At 40.3% G+C, this 21,750-nt stretch overlaps 2 long non-coding RNA genes across 4 annotated transcripts; one reads left to right on the top strand and one right to left on the bottom strand.

The window, feature by feature from the left end:
* Positions 1-1,508: 1,508 nt before the first annotated feature.
* LOC127533959 (uncharacterized) lies at positions 1,509-21,271 on the bottom strand. 2 transcript variants are annotated; one of them, XR_007941856.1, is made up of 3 exons: positions 20,521-21,271; positions 6,978-7,151; positions 1,509-5,733 (listed from the first exon to the last, which is right to left on the bottom strand). It is a non-coding gene; the product is annotated as an uncharacterized LOC127533959 (long non-coding RNA). The 2 variants fall into 2 exon arrangements; XR_007941855.1 differs by having other exon boundaries at positions 6,978-7,099.
* LOC127533942 (uncharacterized) lies at positions 11,890-13,451 on the top strand. 2 transcript variants are annotated; one of them, XR_007941834.1, is made up of 3 exons: positions 11,890-12,149; positions 12,842-12,986; positions 13,146-13,451. It is a non-coding gene; the product is annotated as an uncharacterized LOC127533942 (long non-coding RNA). The 2 variants fall into 2 exon arrangements; XR_007941835.1 differs by having other exon boundaries at positions 11,895-12,149; positions 12,878-12,986.
* Positions 21,272-21,750: the final 479 nt, after the last annotated feature.

Here is a 21,750-nt window from a genome sequence, read left to right as displayed (position 1 = left end):
AGGAACCTTGAGTGCTGCAGAAATTCTTTTGTAACCTTGTCCAGATCTGTGCCTTGCCACAATTCTGTCTCTGAGCTCCTTGGGCAGTTCCTTCCACCTCATGATTCTCATTTGCTCTGACATGCACTGTGAGCTGTAAGGTCTTTTATAGACAGGTGTGTGTCTTTCCTAATCAAGTCCAATCAGTTTAATTAAACACAGCTGGACCCCAGTAAAGAAGCAGAACCATCTGGAGGAGGATCAGAAGAAATGGACAGCATGTGAGTTAAATATGAATGTTGCTGCAAAGGCTCTGAATACTTCTGACCATGTGATATTTCACTTTTTCTTTTTTAATAAATTTGCAAAAATTTCTACATTTCTGTTTTTTTCTGTCAAGATGGGGTGCTGAGTGTACATTAATGAGAAATAAAATGAACTTTTTTGATTTTGGCAAATGGCTGCAATGACACAGAGAGTGAAAAATTTCAAGGGGTCTGAATACTTTCCGTACCCATTGTATATGCTGACACGGATAGACACCAACTGTGGATGAGATGCAGATGTTCATTCTAACAATAATATTCACTTGAACTTCTAAAAAAATAATATTCATTTCACTCTTTCTCTACTCTCTACTCACAGTGGATCAGTGGTTAGCACTGTCGCCTTGCAGATAGAAGACCTCCGGTTCATGTCGGCCTTCCTGGGATCTTTCTGTGTGGAGTTTCCATGTTTCCTGTGCATGGATTTTCTCCAGGTTCTCCGGCTTTCTCCACAGTTAACTGGTGATTCTAAATTGTCTGTAGGTGTGAATGTAAGTGTGATTGTTTGTCTCTATATGTAGCCCTGTTACCTGTCTTCACCCTCAGTCAGCTGGGATAGACTCCACCCCCATGACCCTGATGACAACAGGGGCCTTCTGCTCCGTCATTTTTGATTTGCTTGAAACTTTTTTAAACAATTATTTATCGTAAACAATCAATAGTTAAAATGGTATATATGAAATTTTACATTTTTATAATGTCATATTGAACATGTAAGTCAAATAATCTCAAATTATGGGTGAGTTGAAATATCTTTTTTGTTTTAAAATAAAATCTTGGAAAGTATATGATATTTTAAGCTAACATGTAACTGTTTTCATAAATATCCATGTTTTCAGGCAAATCAGAGACGGCTGAGCAAAAAACTATTCAAAAACTCTGTTACTGAGGTGGACTGACCGGTAGAAAGGGTCCTGGGGGGAGCTGTGTTGTGATTAGGACTGAACTGAGATCTGTTCGCTTTTATTTAGAAGAACCCATCAACACTTCAACTGCATGTGTGCTAGCTCCTGTACACTGGAGGGCTCTGAGGTCAAACCTCTGTTTTATTTAATGTGCAGAACTTAGTATCATTAAACAGCAATAAAGAAGTCTGCTGTTCTGGTCTGCTGTGTTCAGTCATGCTTCTATCAGCTAAAACAAATGACCAAAATCTGATCATTTCTGTCTGCCAGCGATTTGAGAAGATTATACAAGCAATGATTTCTCATGAACGTGAACTTTATTCACCCAATCCAAACTGTTCAGAATGCGCTGCTGGGATCTAAATCCCAGCTACCTGTAAAATCCTGTATTGAGCTTAAGATATATTTCATTCTTCATGTTTGAAGCATTAAACCTCCTTGTTACAGATTACATTCAGGGCCTGCTAGCCCCTCATGTCCTTGATTTGTTTCCCTTCTGCTTTATGGAATGATTATTTAGATTATCTTCTTTATCTTGCTTGCTCCGTTTTTATTCTCTTTTAAGGATTAGATTAGGAAATGGGAAGAAACATTTTTTGGACACATCTTAAGGAAAGACACCCTGGAACATCGACACAACTGGAAAAATTAATGTGAAGAGAGGATGAGGCAGACAGAGAATGGAAATGATAGACAGACTGACATCATGGCGACACACGGAACGATCAACACTTCTGCAGCCCCAGATTTCAGAAAGACCACAAACTGTCTTTTACATTTCTGAGGTTGACAGAAGCAGTTGGTAATGAACAGTTATGTTTCTCTGTGTTAGATGTATTCATAAGCAGCTGCTTATTCACAGTTTTACATGATGAGGTGTAATAATATCCATCCATACACTACCGTTCAAAAGTCTGGAGTCACTTAGAAATGTTCTTATTTTTAAAAGAAAAGCCATTTTTTTTCAACGAAGATACCATTAAATGAATGATAAATCCAGTGTAGACATTGTTAATGTGGTAAATGACTGTTGTAGCTGTAAACAGCTGATTTTTAATGGAATATCTCCATAGGGGTACAGAGGAACATTTCCAGCAACCATCACTCCTGTGTTCTAATGCTACATTGTGTTAGCTAATGGTGTTGAAAGGCTCACTGATGATTAGAAAACCCTTGTTCAGTTATGTTTGCACATGGATAAAAATGGGAGTTTTCGTAGGAAAACTATAAAAATGGGGCTGCACAGTGCTGTAGTGGTTAGCACTTTTGCCTTTCAGCAAGAAGATCCCTGGTTCAAATCCCGGCCTGGGCCTGGGATGTTTCTGCATGGAGTTTGCATGTTCTCCCTGTGCATGCGTGGGTTTTCTCCGGGTACTCCAGCTTCCTTCCACAGTCCAAAAATATGCTGAAGTTAACTGATTACTCTAAATTGTCCGTAGGTGTGAATGTGAGTGTGATTCAGGCGTGAACTAACCGTGACGCCACCCGTTGGTTTCAATGCAGAGAAAATGAAGCCCGGATTTTGCTACTTCCTGGTCACCATTTTGGATTTTTTGGAGCCAGTGACGAAAAAAACGTCATCAAACAGGCTGGACCGGAGAGCAACTAGGGGCAGGACCAGTCTATGGGCAGGCCAGACTGAGAGCTGAAGACTCTCTTATCCCGCCCACATTTTACTGCAGAGGCTTCTGTTGCTGTCAATCATTCCAGACAAGACTGTCTATCAAGTATAGCCACGCCCCTTGGCTCCGCCAACTTTAACGATTTATTTAAAATTCAGTATTTATTTATTTTAAGATCGGCCACCTGATCTCTCATTTTGACCATGAAAACTAACGGGAAAAAAATCCTGAGCTGTAGAAAATCAGTCTATCAAATTTATTTTTTTCCAAAAATGAATTAGGGTCTATGGAGAAAAAGCTTTTTGGAGCCAACCCTAGTGGACGGCGTGATATTGCAAGTTTTTGACACTTCCGGGTGGGCTTCATTTTTGGAGCCAGATGCTACGTCCATCTTTATATACAGTCTATGGTGTGATTGTGTGTCTGTATATGTAGCCCTGTGACAGACTGGTGACCTGTCCAGGGTGTCCCCTGCCTTCACCCGAGTCAGCTGGGATAGACTCCAGCACCCCGCGACCCGAGTGAGGATGAAGCGGTGTATAGAGAATGGATGGAACTATAAAAAACGACAAAATGAACATCTTTGAAATATTGGGAGTTTTCATTGAAAACACTAAATTGTCTTAGGATGACCCCAAACTTTTGAATGGTAGTGTGGATTATCACAGAAGTCAGAAAACCACTCCTCACACTAAACATGTGTCAGTGACTGACAAGCGAACTTCCTAATAAACCAGAGGAGAGGTGCTGCAGGTGAGGAATAATCCTGAAAAGCAGAGTTAGACTGTGACCACAGGGAAACCACAGCTTTCACCTGGATTCACTCATCAATCAATCACAGAATCATTTTGTGGAAAAAAGCATTTGCTTTGAAGACTGTCCGTTCAGTGTGTATGCATGGCCATCCCATCATCTTCCCCTAAATCCTCCTTTGTTCCAGGGCATAACTTACACTCCCACCTGGGTATAATCTCTATTAACCATCATTAGCATTCCTGCCATATTTCCCATGCTCCGTTAGCTTCTAACAATTAGCATTCTGCTCATATTTCTCCAATTGCTCTGACAGGAGGATTCCTCACTGACGGCTGCTGTCACCAACGGCTGCTGAACAGCTGTGAGCAGCAACAGATGTCCACCGATGAGCTCCATCTCCTGCACTGAGGACACACCGCTACGTCTTAATGTTGACCAGAGAGCTTCATGCATTGTTTCCTCTTGTTTATTTTATGCTCCTTTCTTTGGACATTACATTGAACTGATGCTTTAAATGATTCTATCTTTCCTTTTCACTTATCTTTACTCTGGCATTCTCCATTCAGTGACTTCATCATCATTTTCAGCCTGTTTATCTCTCAAACCTCCTTGTCTGTTTCCAATCATTTTCTTTTCTAGATGCTCTTCTAAGCTGTGGTGTTTTTGTTCGTCTCCTGCATCTGTCCTTCCCTCTTTTTCGCCTCCCTGTATTTTCTCGTGTTTTCTCTCTCGTTTTTCACCCTGCTGCCTGTCCATCACAGTGATGTTGAGGTGATGATATGCAGGAAGAGGACTGTGGTAAAGCAGAGCAGGGCAGGACAGTAGGCTCCTTTATCCAGCTGTAATACACAAAGAGAAGCCGGAGGGACCAGGGCCCCTCGACCACACTGTGCAGGATATGAGTGCTGAAACTGGAGGGAGAAGGTCGAGGGCCTCTCAAGAACACTGATCCTGCATGCACACATGTTCTCACAGAAAGGATTCTTCTAATCCTGCTTCCCAGATCCTTCAACCTAAAATGAATCACCCACTTTAACACAGTGACCTTCACTCTCAGCTTATTCTTAACCTGAATACTTCATCTAATCCTGACCTTAACCCATTCCTTTCACTGCCCCGTCAGCATCAGTTTATGTGTTTAGCTTTGTCAACACAAGTGGTTTTCAAACTTTTACGATCATATCCCTCTTCAGAAAACACAAAGCATTTTATCTTCAACAATATTTGTTAAATTAGCAGAACAACTTTAAAAAAAAAAAGATTCAAGTTATCAAATTATCCTCCAGAACCGCACTTTGAACCAGACAGGAGATCATTTCTAAGAGTTCCAAATCTGAGGCTACAGGAAAATGGTGGCTTGTTGTTTGGACCAAAGGAGTCCATGTGTCTCAGGAGCTTAATCAGAAATGATGATAAAAAGGAGCATAAAATGGACAGATGGATGGGAGCAGCATTGGTAATATTCCACACCTTCATTCAAAAGTCTGGGGTCACTTAGAAATGTCCTTATTTTTGAAAGAAAAGCAGTTTTTTCAATGAAGATAACACTAAATGAGTGATAAATCCAGTGTAGACATTGTTAATGTGCTAAATGACTGTTCTAGCTGTAAACAGCTGATTTTTAATGGAATATCTCCATAGGGGTACAGAGGAACATTTCCAGCAACCATCACTCCTGTGTTCTAATGCTACATTGTGTTAGCTAATGCTGTTGAAAGGCTCATTGATGATTAGAAAACCCTTGTGCAGTTATGTTAGCACATGGATAAAAGTGGGAGTTTTCATGGAGAACATGGAGTTGTCTGACTCCAAACTTTTGACTGGTGGTGTATGTTCCAACCCTTACTTACTGTCACGAGGTCTGTGCTATGACTAAACAAATGGGTTTACAGCTTCCCCTGTAGGATGTCTGGGCTCAGCCTTAGAGATGTGGTGAGGAGCTGGACATCTGGAGGAGCTCAGAATAGAGTCACTGCTCCTCCAAGCCAAAGGGAACGAGCTGATGTGGCTACGGCTTCTCCTCAGGACCTTCCTTTGGAGGTTTTCAGGGTATGACCCGGGGTAGATGCAGAACTTGCTGGAGGGATTGTATATCTCATCTGACCTGGGAACACCTCAGGATTCCCCAGGAGGAGCTGGAGAACACTGTAGGAGAGAGAGACATCCAGAATGTCCCGCTTAACCTGCTGCCTCTGAATAATTTCACATTTTTCATTACGTTGTCAGTCCTGGCGGTGAAGTTTTGATGTTTTTAGGTTTATTACTGTCGTATGGTGCCATCTCTGAAACATGTTACTACTCTGCAAAACATTCATATTGAAAGATAATTACACTGCTTTTGACTTTTAGATGGAGGTATTAACACAACTGAATACTGAATGCAGGGCTCTGAGATGGTCCTAACCCTGTGAAAACACTGTAATTGCAGCGGCATAAAGAGCGGCATAAAGTGTGCTGAGTGAACAACTGAGCAGTATAGTAACATCAATAATACAGGTTACCAGTGTGGCAAGTGGAGACTGTCTTCCTGTTTTTAAGTGGTAAAGAAAGACGACACTCAGGGTGAGTTTAAAGTCAGTGGATTCTTTATGTAACAGTGCAGGAGGTTAGAGGTTTGAATGAAGAATGAGGGTGTGTTCCTTTAGATGGCAACCTACAAATGGACTCTTTCATATGGCTTCTCATTCATCAGGATGGAGGGAAAACGTGGCGGGCGTCAGTGTTTTGGGCACGTGAATCTCTCAGTTTGAAGTTTCTCCCACATGATAGAGATTAGGAGCCCACAGACCGCATGGTCTTGTGTTTCTATCCGTCTCCTTCCTCCTTTCTCTCACACATGTTTGTCTTGCTAATGATGAGGAAGAGGAGAAGAGGAAGGCAGAAGGAGTGCAGGAAGAAAGACACATGCCGTTCTGTTCCCCTCTGAATATCAGACACGTGAGGTATGAAGTGAAGGTGAAGGCTTCCCCTGGCTGCCTGGATGGTTAGATTAAGCACCACATACTCCATAGAGTACCCACTGGAAGTTTTCACCCTTTATTTCTTTCCAACACTGAACCATGGTCACTTTAATTTGGCTTTTTTTCACAGGAATTCACAAAAAATGAGTCTTTCACATCAAAGTGAAAACAGATTTTTACAAAGTAATGAATGCAAAATAAGTATTTGCCACCTTGAAGCCAGTATTTAGTAGATCCATCTTTGATTTACAGCATTGAGTCTATGCGGACAGATCTCATCAGCCTGAACATCTGGACTCTCCAGTTTCTCCTCGCTCTCCTGTGAAGCTGCTGGCTTCACCTAAGTATGGATCCCACTTTAAAGATGCGACAAACGCCAGTCAGTGTTAGCCAGTTAGCTCCAGCCTGCCCCTCCTTGTGTTTTCCTACCTGTCAGATTGCTGTCGTGGGTTAGGGTTCATCCAGCTGACCCAGTTCTCTCATCTTGCGAGTTGTGATGGTAGTCCTCTTCTTCTCTGTGCTGCAGGCTGGAGGGCCGATCCAACCAGAACCTACAGCAGATGCAGAAGTGGTTCATGTGCTGCTATGCCAAGCTCACCAAGGCTGCAGAACAGAACAAGATCACTGAAGTCTGTTTGTAATCAGATATCCAGTGCTAGAAGAAATATCCAAATCATTTGGTTAAGTAAAAGCAGCTCTTCCACAATATTAAAATACTCAGTGTAACAAATGTGTTGTCGGTGGGTCCACTCAGCGCAATAACCACGGCGGGTTGGCAGTACCAAACAGACTTTTATTCACCGGCTGAATCACAAACACAAATAAAACAGTCTCCAACTTCTGCCCAGCGCTCCACCGGACCTCGTCCTGTAACCTTCCCACCACCCGTGCGTCTTCACCAGTCCACATCCTCTGTGTCCTTTTTGTCCTCTCCTCCAGCGTGCAACTGCAGAGAGAATCAGGTGAGTCTAATCGGTAACACCTGCATCAATTAACCTGATGCTGCTTCCACACGCCCTCCTCCACACCTCTCTCCCCTGCAGCGGAGCTCTCCCACGCCCACCGCCACACTCAGTTACAAGAAAAAGTCCAAACCTCCAAACTTCACTATAATTGATCTGTTATCTAAGTACCTTATGTACCTAACGTATATGTCTATATATACATATATAGTTTTAATTACTGACCAAAATTCATGTTATACAACTGCACAGTCATTGCTGATGCTTTAAGATGCAAGCAACCTTTATATACTGAAGCTGACTGAGGTATAGCTGATTTATCTCATGGTGTAGATCCTCATGTGGCTTAATTTACTGGAAAACATCCATACATGATCTATACACCACTTAATCCTCATCAGGGTCACTGTGCAGCCCTACTGTAAAACAATTCATTAAAGAATGATGAGGTAAAATTCAACTAGTGATATTTCCTGAACCATATGTTGTTCCATTTTATATACAGTTTAATAAAAAAAAGTTTTTTCCTGAACTTTTAGAACTGACTGAGCTGGCTTGAGACAGAGTTGTAGAATTTCAAAGTGGTTTTCCGAATATTACTAATAAAACATACATTTTTAATCTGACTTTTCTTTTTTTCATATGACTTTGTACTGTAAAGAACACACAGAACTACTGCCTGTATAGTTGCTGAGTTCATCTCAGGTCATCAGATTAATGTCTGCTGCTCTTCAGAACAGGTGAAGTGAGTTCACACTTTGAATGATATGAAACCACCAAAACATGGACATGATCACGTTGGCAGAAAGTGATCTGTGGCTGTGTACTATCACACATATTAAACCACTGAAAACAGCTGATCTGAACAAAGAAAGAACTTCCTCAGATAATGTCTGAGCCGATGAGAAGCAGCCACGTTAAGAATGAGAAGCATGTGAAGGGTGAAAAGGGAATGAAATCTGGGTTTACTACAGAGCGATGCAGCCATGTGGGAGGTCCTGTCATGCTCGTGTTATTACCTCCTGCTTCACTTAGTTGGAACAAAAGAGCATTTTGGTTGGACTCTTGACCACAAACTTAATTACTCATAACTTCCAAAGATCAAACATACATTAGGAACAAAGTGTAAAACAGAGTTGAGTGTAATCGGATTTGTTGGCTTGATGAGTTTGGCTGCAGCCAGACACTTTTAACTGGATTAACATTGTAAGGATGAGGGCTAAAAGGGACAAAGTATGAGGGAGGTGTGGACGTATTGGACGAGATCCAGAAGAACCCTGTCAGTTCTCTACTGCTGCATTCAGGGAACCTCTTCACTCCTAAAAACACATTGAAAGCTTTTTGCAAAATAATTTCTGCAACATAAAGCTCTGATAAATGACAGCTGAAGCTTTGACTTCTAGAAGCACTTGGAGCTACTGAAATAGTTCCTACTTGTGAATTTAGTTTGATCCTTTGAGAAAAGTTGGAATGCATGAAAATTTGTAAAGGCAATATTAATGAATTAATTAAGATAATTTAACTGAATGAAATGTATGTTGTGCGTATGTTTTAATAACTTACATTTTCTTCTAACTTATATGCTGTGTGTATGGTTATACTGATGACTGTTAGCATTCTGTCGGGTTTGTGGGTTGTCTACATGTTGACATGCTGCTGTAACAAAGTAATTTCCTGTAAAGGATCAATAAATTATTCTATTCTGTTCTATTCCAAATACGTTTTTTTGCCGCCTACAGACCTGGGGCCTATTTCACGAAGCAGGTTTAGGGAAAACTCTGAGTTTGTTAACCCTGAAATGAGGGAAACTCAGAGTTTTCCGTTTCACGAAGCGAGGTAACTCTAACCAGGGAATGAGGGGTAACTCTAGCCTGTTTCACAAAGAGGGGTAACTTCAACTCTCGGTCAGTTACCGCAGTAACAGACTCTATGACTCTAACCTGGTCGGCAGCAGGTTTATCTGAGAAACCTCGAGTTTCTCTCCGTCTCCGCCCTCTTTCAGCCACACGCTGTTTCATTTCCTCATTCATTCAGTCAGTAAGCGAGCGAGTTTTGGCGTAGAACAGCTTTTATTAACGATCCAGTGGATAAAGGAGCAGCATTACTGCACAGATAATTAAATATTTGTGGGTAGATTGTTATCAGACTGAGCATAAATGTTCTTGCATTTCCGGACAATTATCGGTTTGAGCGGTACCGTTTCGTAATCGTTTCAAGTCCATAATCTACATAAACAACCTAATCCGTCCTTACATTTACATTACCAACCAGTCATGCTCTCACATCCAGCAGATATTGTGTGTTGCGCTGCGGTTCTTTGCAAATGGAAGTTTTTATATAATGTCAGAGATGCAGAGTAAGGCAACTGTATGGAGGACATTCAGAAAAGTGTTCCTGGCTCTGAAACGACTTTTACTCATTGTGCATGGGATTGCAGGTGAATGATGTAGAGATCTGTTATTTTCATTTTAAATCATATTCTGTTAATGACATTGTGCTGCAGCCTCAGACTGGGATTAGTCATTTTAATTTCTTTTAGGATTTCCCAGTGTGAGTGGCTGCATAGATGCACACACATCCCCATCACAGCTCCCTCACATCATGAACAGGAAGTCCATTCACAGCATAAATGTGCAGGTAGGTTACAGGTAGACTGACTACTGTTTCTAAATGTTAAAGACTGCATCATAGTTCAACATCTGTCATTCTCTGCACTGTCCAGATCATATGTGATGCTGCATACATCATTTCTAATGTGGAGGCCACGTGGTCTGGGTCTGTTCATGACTCCAGGATTTATGGAGAGTCTAACCTGAGCAACAGACTGCAGCGTGGTCAGCAGACTAAAGATTTTCACAATAGAATTCTCTTGTCTCCCTCCTTTAATATGCTCTGATGTATCCACTATACATTACAAGAGAGTTTGATGGCCTTCTGCTGGGTGACAGGGGTTACCATGACAACCCAGGCTGATGACCTCATACCCTGACCCTGAACCAGGCCCCCAACAGAACTTCAACCGGACTCACTGCAGGACCAGAGCCCGGGTGGAGATGACCATAGGCCTGCTGAAAGCCCGTTTCCAGAGTCTACGTCTCCTCAGGGTGACCCCTGAGAGGGCCTGTGATATTACTGTGGCATGTGTTGTTCTTCATAATATTACCACTATTAGAGGAGAGCAACACCCTGCCCTACAAACTGAAGACCCAGATGATGAGCCCATCCACCTGCAGCTATCCAGGACAGCAGAGCAGTCAGAGACACCGTATGCAATAATCACTTTAGAGTTGAAGTCACCATCATCACCACCACAGCAAATAAAGACATGATACACATTTCATTTGCTCTTCTTTATTTCCTACAAATAAAAGATAGTTCAGTTCATGTTCCAGTAGTTAACATAATTCTCCTGTGACCATCACCACCTCTAACTTGTGCTCCAGTGTTTCAATTTCCAAATCTGCCCTCCTAATCTGTTTTTTGGATTTTTCTCCGCAAATGCAGTTTGTAAATCTGTTTTACTGATAACTGGGAATACATAGAGGACATTCAATTATACAGTTGCACATGAATTCCACAGAATGAAGCTCTGGTGTTTCCTGAACATCCATCTCACTGTGTCAGTCTGTGCAGTGGAAGCTGAGGAACCATCCTGCTGCTGTCCAGCCATGCTCTGTTAAAAAGGATGAGAATGTGCAATACTTCAGTGTAGGCTAAATGTCACACTCTATATTCCACCCAAAATGTGAATGAGAAGAGAACTATCAGTAACATAGCTCTGTATGCCTTTCTGGATCCCCCTCTGTAAAGGCAGCAGACACAGTTTCATCCTCTTCATCCTAGATCAGTGACATGTTTCAGTAAACTTAAACTACCATTTGGATCAATCTTTGGAGTGTTGCCTACTTACAATTACAAGATATATATATATGTATATATATATATATATATATATATATATGTATATATATATATATATATATATATATGTATGGCATGCCGTTTAGGAAATTATATATATAATGAAACTTGATATATATATAATGAAACTTGATATATATATAATGAAAGTCGATATATATATAACGAAACTTGATATATATATAATGAAACTTGATATATATATAATGAAAGTCGATATATATATAATGAAACTTGATATATATATATAATGAAAGTCGATATATATATAATGAAACTTGATATATATATAATGAAACTTGATATATATATAATGAAACTTGATATATATATATATATATATATATATATATATCGACTTTCATTATATATATATATCAACTTTCATTATATATATATCAACTTTCATTATATATATATCGACTTTCATTATATATATATCAACTTTCATTATATATATATATCAACTTTCATTATATATATATATCGACTTTCATTATATATATATATATATCAACTTTCATTATATATATATCAAATCTTTTTTTCCTACCGAGCCCCGGAAGGGACATGTCCGTATGGCGAAGCGACAATGAAGGACACTCACCCGGACGAGAATTTTATTGAGTTTTATTTTGAAATCGGCCTGAAATACACAGACATTCAAGCAGTGCGATGCGCTAAGAGTCTGCCATGCAGACCAGCGATCCTGATAATGGTAAGTTTTATTTCTCCAACATCCTGCTGTTATCCTACTATGAATACGCTAGCTACAACAGTCCCACATCAGTATTATGAACGTTCCGCCAGCTAACGCGGTCCGGACACCGGATCACTGATTGGAGGTTGGCGTTGAACTATTGTTTGCCAGCCAGTTAGCCGCTGGTAAGCTAACAAGCTATGAAACAACTCCTTATAAAACCGGAGGAAAGCAGCAGCAATATTTCAGTCCAAGACCTGTATTCAGAACCTCCCACGCTGTTACACAATGACCCATTAATCATATTACTGAACTATATGGTTATCATTGAAATTTTCCTTGAAGAACCAGTGAACTCTTTGCGAACACATTTTAATTTATGTGTTGATTATGTTTCGTATCAGTAATACAAGTCTAAAAAACTGATTCAAATGATCAAGTTAACACAATGAAGTAAAGAGTACTGGTAATCTGCAGCTATTTTCATAATTTCAAGGTAAAATTCTGATGTGTGATTTTCTAGCTTTGCAGATGTGGAAATCCAATGCACTGATTTCTTATACACAGATGCTTTTGGTGTTTTTTGTTGTAAAATAAAACAAGGCATTTATCACTGTTGGAAATTATTACAGGTATTATTTGTAACACTTTCTAACATTGTATGGACAAAGCAATAAATCAGTTAATGGATAAAATCATTTGTATTACAGATGCTATCAACAGCATGTCTTGTTCATTTTATTAAGTTGTCGGCCTTGGATGATGAGGTCCAGTTACCAGGAGCACTAGTCTGCAGCTTACTGGTTCCGTCCTGCAGCTCCTCCACGCCGTCCTCCTCTCTACAGACCAAATCAAGTAAGATCTGTTTAGACTATGCAGACATCAACATGATCAGTATGTTATCTTTTGACCCATCCTAAAATCACAAAATAGAACATTTACTTTAAGTTAACTGTGTTTATGAAAATAGAAAATAATTACTGACAACTAGTACTTTTTGGTGCTTTTATGCAGGAAAAGGGAACCAGGAAGCTGCTTTGGATCCTCTGCAGTATCTGGAGAGGTCAGAGGAACGGTTCTTGGAACAGATCGGAAGACACCAAGACGTGACCTCTGCCATTCTCCAGAACATCCAGAAGATGAATGAAAACCTTGGTTGCACTGATGGGACGCATGGCGTCGGTGCTGGAGCAACTGTCCCAGAATTAAACTGCATTGTTGACTATTGGCTTTTCTAGAAAATAAATCTTTTTTAGTACTTCACCTGTTTTGTATTTTACTCATGCACTTTGGGTGAATAAACAGAAATTTGTGATGAGAGATGCAAATTTTGTCTATAATCTACAGAGACTTTATTCAGTGTTCAGTGCACACTTTTGTTACACACATTTTGACAGATAAGCAGTTGTGCTTTTCAAGCAGATTTTAGTCAGAAACATCAGTAGCATATGTGTTTTTTTTTACTGTTACACCAATCTTGGTAGATAAACTGCACTACTGCAGCAGACATATTATTGAAATGTGCTTCTATTATGTGTCTACATACACTGCACACAAATAGTTATTCAACTTTTGGGTGAAATTGATGGAAAATATAAAAAGTGCATGCTTTAGTGATATATCATAAAAATAGGGTATTTAACTAGAAACATGCAATAGTGATTTCCTCATCTCAAAAAAATTTATTGAATCAAAAGCTAACAACAGTGGAGGGTATGTCACAATAAAAATGTCTCAGTTTGGACAGAACAACAGCCTTCAGCTGAAATCCAGTACAATTGTGTCCCACCAGTGGCGTGATCATGGATGTGTCCAGGCAGCAGCTGACCTCTGCCTCGTAATTAGCCTTAAGACCAGCTATAAAGATAAACATAGATATTATCATTATCATCAACATATGGTGCATGTGTTTAACCTTTAAGCTATGTAGGGATGCAAATGTAGTCGAAGCTAAGTAGCTAAGCTAATGCTAACACGTTCAGTGTTCAGAATCAAAACATCTCTAAAAATTACCTGTTTTCTCAAACGTAGTCGCCGTTCCCTGTGACAACCATGAAGACAGATAATCACAGAAGAGCTCATCTGAAGAGCAAATGTCCAATAAGGTTCCTGTTTTTGTTTGCCATGTCCTTCCAGGGCTCAGTAGGAAAAAGTCTGAATATATGGAATGAAACTTTGAATAGATGGAATGAAAATCTGAACATTCTATATTCCGACTTTCATTATATATATATCTCAACTTTCATTATATATATATCAAGTTTCATTATATATATATCAAGTTTCATTATATATATATCAAGTTTCATTATATATATATCGACTTTCATTATATATATATCAAGTTTCATTATATATATATCAAGTTTCATTATATATATATCGACTTTCATTATATATATATCAAGTTTCATTATATATATATATCAAGTTTCATTATATATATATCGACTTTCATTATATATATATCAAGTTTCATTATATATATATCAAGTTTCATTATATATATATCAAGTTTCATTATATATATATCGACTTTCATTATATATATATCAAGTTTCATTATATATATATCAACTTTCATTATATATATATCAAGTTTCATTATATATATATCGACTTTCATTATATATATAATTTCCTAAACGGCATGCCATATATATGTATATATATATATATATATATATTGTATATATATATATATATATATATATATATATATATATATATATATATATATATATATATATATATGCATCCATGACCTTTTATTCCACCCGTTTTACAGGCATCTGCTTTCTTTCTGTTGGCTGAGCAGAAGTCTATGTTAGTTTAAATAGTCTTAATTATTTAACAGGACATGATATGGATGCAGACATTTAGGCTATGTGTGGATAAAACAACTGCACAGTCAAACAGCCACTTAATATTTAGGCTACTTTACAATGTAAAACATGATCAACATGAAGTACCTCCATGAGATAATGCCGAGGTCTGACCTGTTTGAACAATGTTTTTATATTTCATCTTAAGCTGCTGCCCCGTCGGGATTTCACCTAAATGAAATAACTTACTAGGCTGCCATTCAGACAGTTATTCCCTGTAATATTATTACGATTACAAAGGACTACATTTAAACTTACGCATTGATCCGGGCTGTTCTCCACGCCGTCTCTCTCTCTTTTGCAGCTGCAGCGGTGTTGCACTTCTTTCTAAAAACGTCTTCAAACTCGCCATATGAGCGCGTTAAAAACTTCCAGTTCAAAAACGCAGCCTTTCGCTTCCCCGTTTCCATGGTGACTCGTCGAATCGGGGTTCCATTGATGCTGTCTTTTCAGAGTTGCGGTGCACGCGCGTAACTCCGGGTCAAACTACTCCGAGTTGATTAACTCAACTCATATCAGCCGTTGTGAAACCGAAAACTCAGAGTTTTCTATCTCAGAGTAGATCAACTCAGAGTTGTGGAAGAAACTCAGAGTTTGTAAAACCTGCTTCGTGAAATAGGCCCCTGGAGAACAAATCAGTTTGTTGTTCTTGCTCACCTGGTGTGAACTTTGAATCTTTCCGGTTCCCACCGCTGAGTTTGAAAGGCTTTGAAAAAGCAAAAATGTATCATGTGCCCTAAAAGAGATTCTGTAAAAAACAAATAATTCTGGCTTCCTTGTCACTACTGTGAAATCGTTAGTTACTCAGCTACGACGAACAATGACATGGCAAACTTCAAAGATTATTCAACTGAATCGCCTCGTTGTTGAAATGTGCTATATAAATAAATTTGCCTTGCCTTGCCTTGCCTTGCCTTGCCTTGCCTTGCCTTGCCTTGCCTTGCCTTGCCTTGCCTTGCCTTGCCTAACTGAACTGCAGGCTGTGTTTACACAGCAGAGAGAGGACCAGCAGGGGGAAAGTGCTGTTTGGAACAGTGTTGTACACTACCAGTCAAAAGTTTGGACACACCTTCTCCTTTACAGTTTTTTCTTTATTTTCTTTTAAAGTTGTTTTTTTGTTTTTTGGCTTTATTCAACAGGTAAATAGAGAGGCAGTCAGGAAAGTAGGGAGAAGAACAGGGGAAAGAGCTGCAGCAAAGACCCGTGAGCTGGAATCAGACCTGTGTTAGAGACTATAGCCCCTGTTCATGGGTCGCCCACTCACCCCGCCGAGCTTTTTGGGCCTCCTAGTTTTTCTTTATTTTCATTTTTGACTCATTCCACACTTTTTTGTTGACTACATAATTCCAGATGTGTTCATTCATAGTTTGATGCCTTCAGTGAAAATCTACATAGAAATAGTCATGAAAATAAAGAAAAACTACTAAGTAATGTATGTCCTTACCAGTGTGTCATATTGTACATTTGAAGAGTTCATTTACAAAAACAGGTAACTCCGTTTTATACATTTTCAGAAAACTCATTTTTATTATTGTTTATTTGAGATAATAATAATAATAATAATAATAATAATAATAACTAATAATTTATTTTTTCTCTATTTTGTCATGTATTTTTCTACTGAGTCAAATCCACTCAGCTTCAGTTTGATTGATATTATCTCAAGTAAACAATAAAATAAAATGTTTTCTGAAAATGTATCAAAACAGAGTTATCTGTTTTTGCAAATAAACTCTTCATTTGATATTTTTGAGTTCCCTTTCCTTCTGGTCATGATTGTGCAGAGGTGCAGGACTTTATACTGCAGGGAAAAAGGAGTCCACAGTGAGTAAAAATGTCACAGAAGCAAAAAATGGCCAGCAAACTACTACTAGGTTCAAAGGGATAAACTGAACATGCCAAGCACAAAATACTGAAGCTCCTCCAAACTCTTGCCTTCTTTTAAAGGTCATCTGTGTTTACCAAACCTGATTCCTCACAATCATTTCAGAATTATACATTTTTCAAACATTTCACGATGAACCAAAAACAAAAACGACAGAAACATGATATCTGTACATCAAATATCACGACCATGATTGGTGAGAAAAGATATAATTTCATGATAGATTGATAAACATTGAAAACGCTGTTAAAGACTGGCCTTGCTCTAATTGATCTTTTTTTTCTAAAGTGAACTCAGCTATAAATCTGCTGAGTCTCTTCCATCACACATCAAACCTGTGATGGTAAAGTCATTGAACACATTGAGAGGTCCTTTGGGAGCGTCCCATTCTGCTCTTTCACTATGAAACCCACATGAACTATTACTGTTACAGCTGAGTAACAATGTGCCATTCACACACATAAGGTGCACCCGGGGATGAATCACACTCAGATTACGCTTCAGCCTCCATCTTTTCACAGAATATCGAGTCTCTCAGTAGATCGAATGGTGGAGCAGACGGTGTTTTACTGCTGCTTTCTCTCAGTACACTCTGCCCTCAGATCGTTTGTGCATTCTCCAGAAAAAACATCCTCTAACTCGCTGCATTATCGGTACTCGTTTTTTCTTTGGGTTCATTCTTTCCTCTTTAGTGCCTCCACAGAGACACTGAACCCAGTGTATGCTCAACACTGGACATCTCTCTGGCAGCCACAGAAATGGTTAAAGTGACTACTTACTGCATTTACCTCCTGTCTCAGACACTTTAGTACGTATATTGCATTTAAACAGGTTTGTTTTTTATTGTTGGCCAAGGAAAAAGTAATATTTATTACTTCACAACTGTCTGCAGTGACAGTCTCCACTGGCTTACCAACCCTTGTGGAGGTTAAAGGTCATGCTCGGCCTCAGAGCAGCTCCTCACCACAGAGACCTGAATTCACACCAAAAGTGCAGCCGACAATATCTGTATAAACTTAATACATACATCAGTCAGTCACAACATTAAAACCACCCGTAGATCTCCCTACAGAACAGTTCTGATCCATAAGACATCTGACACTGTGGAGTCTCACTTAGCTTCTGTAGAACATTATGGTCTGAGGGACAAAAACGCTCTAGCTTGCTGTATTTATTCAATCCAGTCACAGCTGCTGTGGGTGCTGTGGGTGTTCTCTTAACATGTGAAGCATGCAGAGCCCTCAGGTCATCAGGGACAGGTTTAGTGTGTTCCCAGAACCAAAAACAAAAAGATTGAAGCAGCATTCAGCTATGATGCTCCTCACCTGTGGAACAAACTTCCTGAACACCTGAGGTCTGCTCAGACTGTCGGCTCTTTGAAATCAGGCCAGAAAACCAGATTGTTTACTGCAGCTTTCCTTTCGATGCTCAGTCTCTTTTCTTGTGTGTTACTTACAGTGGTATGCAAAAGTTTGGGCACCCCGATCATTTTCAAGACTTTCATTTATAAATCACTGGTTGTTCAGATCAGCAATTTCAGTTAAACATGTCATTTAGCAGATAAACACAGTGATATATGAGAAGTGAAATGAAGTTTATAGGATTTACAGAAAGTGTGCAATAATCATTTAAACAAAAGTAGGCAGGTGCATAAATTTGGGCACCCTTGTTGTTTTACTGATTTGAACACCTTTAGCACTAATTATTGGAACACAAAATTTGTTTGGTAAGCTCATTGACCTTTGACCTGCATACACAGGTGGAGCCAATCATGAGAAAGGGTATTTAAGGTGGACAACTGCAAGTTGTTCTCCTCTTTGCATCTTCTCTGAAGAGTGGCAACATGGGAGCCTCAAAATAACGGTCAAATGACCTGAAAGCAAAGATTGTTCAGCATCATGGTTTAGGGGAAGGAAACAAAAAGCTAGCTCAGAGATTTCAGCTGTCAGTTTCCACTGTGAGGAACATAGTGAGGAAATGGAAGACCACAGGCTCAGTTCTAGTTAAGGCCCAGAGTGGCAGGCCAAGAAAAATCTCAGATAAGCAGAGATGAAGGATGTGAGAACAGTCAAACCAGCTTCAAAGACCTACAGCATGATCTTGCTGCAGATGGATTCACTGTACATCGTTCAACTATTCAGTGCACTTTGCAGAAGGGGATGCTGTATGGGAGAGTAATGCAGTAGAAGCCTTTTCTGCACACACGCCACAAACGGAGTCGCTTGAGGTTTGCTAAAGCACATTTGGACAAGCCAGCTTCATTTTGGAATAAGGTGCTGCGGACTGATGAACCTAAAATGGAGTTATTTGGACATAACAAGGGGCGATATGCATGGTGGATGAAGAACACAGCATTCCAAGACAAACACTTGCTGCCCACAGTAAAATGTGGTGATGGTTCCATCATGCTGTGGGGCTGTGTGGCCACTGCAGGTACTGGTAATCTTGTTAAAGTTGAAGGTGGCATGGATTCCAGTCAGTATCAGCAGATTCTTACCAACAATGTTCAAGAATCAGTAACAAAGTTGAAGTTATGCTGGGGCTGGATACTTCAACAAGACAACGACCCAAAACACTGCTGGCATTCTACTAAGGCATTCATGCAGAGGAACAAGTAGAACGTTCTGGAATGACCATCTCAGTCCCCAGACCTGAATATTACTGAAAATCTGTGGTGTGATCTAAAGCAGGCTGTCCATGTTCGGAAACCATCAAACCTGACTGAACTGGAGATGTTTTGTAAAGAAGAATGGTCAAAAATACCTTCAACCAGAATCCAGACCCTCATTGGAAGCTATAGGAAGCAAATTTATGCACCTGCCTACTTTTGTTTAAATAATTATTGCACACTTTCTGTAAATCCTATAAACTTAATTTCACTTCTCAACTATCACTGTGTTCATCTGCTAAATGACATATTTAACTGAAATTGCTGATCCGAACAACCAGTGATTTATAAATGAAAGTCTTGAAAATTATCAGGGGTGCCCAAACTTTTGCATACCACTGTATATGTTTTATTTCTATGAATTTAATGCATGTCTACCTTAAATATTTTTTTTTCTGAATGTATTTCTTGGCCATTGTAAAGCACGTTGAATTACTTTGTGTTTGAACTGTTTGATACCAATATATTGCCCTAAAATAGTGACGAGTGGAATTGTTGAGGTGAAGCATTTGCTTGCAGGGAGATGAGTCATTAAAGCCAATAATCCACCACAAAAATAAAAACACCATGGCTGTTTCACTGCTTGATCCAAATTCTCTGAAAAACCTGACATTTTTAATATGGTAGGTTGTTGTTTGATGGCTGCTGTTGCTTCTCTCATGAAGAAAATGGAGACACACATAATGGAACTAGTGTCTAGATGGCGCCCACCAAGGCAGATGTGTTTGCTCGCTCCACTATATTATGCTGGCTTTTTCTTCTTATTGCCTTTTTTTTCAGTGCAAGTTTGTTGTGCACTGCTAACATACAGCAGACAGGCATTGCTGGACATTGCCAACTCACACGGTCATTTTGAATTTAATGGCTTCATACCACCAGAGCTACGACTCAACGTTCGCCCCCCAGACCCCATCACTACCACCACCCCCAAGAAGGCCCCGATGCACCGACCTCGAGTGAACCAGCTGACCCCAGAAGAGCGCTTAAGAGACGACGACATAAGCGAGGCAAGAGGCGAGGGGGCTCCATGCTAGGCTAAAAGCCTGGGCTAGCTGACCACCACTACCCAGCCTCTTACTAGCTAACGTGCAGTCTCTGGAAAATAAACTGGACGAGCTAAGAGCCAGGATTACAACACAATGGGAAGTGAGAGAGTGCTGTGCTCTGATTTTCACTGAGACCTCGTTCTCAGACGAAGTCCCGGGATGCGCCGTTCAGCTGCAGACTCACTCCGTACACAGAGGAGACCGGACTGCAGCCTCCAGAAAGGCCAGAGGAGATGTGTGTGTGTTTATCAACAGATCGTGGTGCGGAGACATTCTGACTGTTCATAAGTACTGTTCGCCAGACACGGAGTTTTTACTGCTAAAATGCCGCCCCTATTATCTACCAAGGGAATTTACTGCTGTGTTTTTGGCCGCTGTTTACATCCCCCTGCGAGCCAATCCCACAGCAGCACTCGGCAAACTCCATGACGTCATCAGCGCATCAGAGACAGCTCATCCTGATGCTGTTTTTATTGCCACTGGCGACTTTAATCAGTGCAATTTACGGACTGTATTCCCAAAATATTACTAACATGTGGACATTCCCACCCGTGAGAAGAACACATTGGATCATGTTTACAGTAATATACGGGGTGCTTACAGGGCTTCACCCCGCCCCCACTTCGGACACTCGGATCACATCTCTCTGTTCCTGTATCCAGCCTACCAGCCCGGTCTCACAGGGATTCGTGAAACTGTCACGTCAGTTTTTGTTTCGGTTTCGTGCGCACCAACACGATGTCGTCATGTTTTTCGTGCCGCTCACCACGAGCGAAACCCGCTGTGGTAATCACATCTGAAAGTGGTTTATACCGGTGGATTCATGACGATCTAAGCTGTCCATCGGCGTTTGCGGCCGCCGCTGCGGCCGCCACTGCGGCCGCCGGACATTCTTTAAATTCCTATGCAAATTCGGTGGATTCATGACGATTTAAGCTGTCCATCGGCGTTTGCGGCGGCCGCCGCGGCTGCCAGACATCCGGCCGCAGCAGCGGCGCGGCGGTGGCCGCAAACGCCGATGGACGGCTTAAATCGTCATGAATCCGCCGGTATAAACCACTTTCAGATGTGATTACCACAGCGGGTTTCGCTCGTGGTGAGCGGCACGAAAAACATGACGACATCGTGTTGGTGC

This window comes from Acanthochromis polyacanthus, chromosome 5 (genome assembly GCF_021347895.1).
Source record: "Acanthochromis polyacanthus isolate Apoly-LR-REF ecotype Palm Island chromosome 5, KAUST_Apoly_ChrSc, whole genome shotgun sequence".
NCBI classification, from domain to species: domain Eukaryota; kingdom Metazoa; phylum Chordata; class Actinopteri; family Pomacentridae; genus Acanthochromis; species Acanthochromis polyacanthus.
Note: the sequence above shows the minus strand (reverse complement) of the source record. Positions and strands in the feature narration are given on the sequence as shown.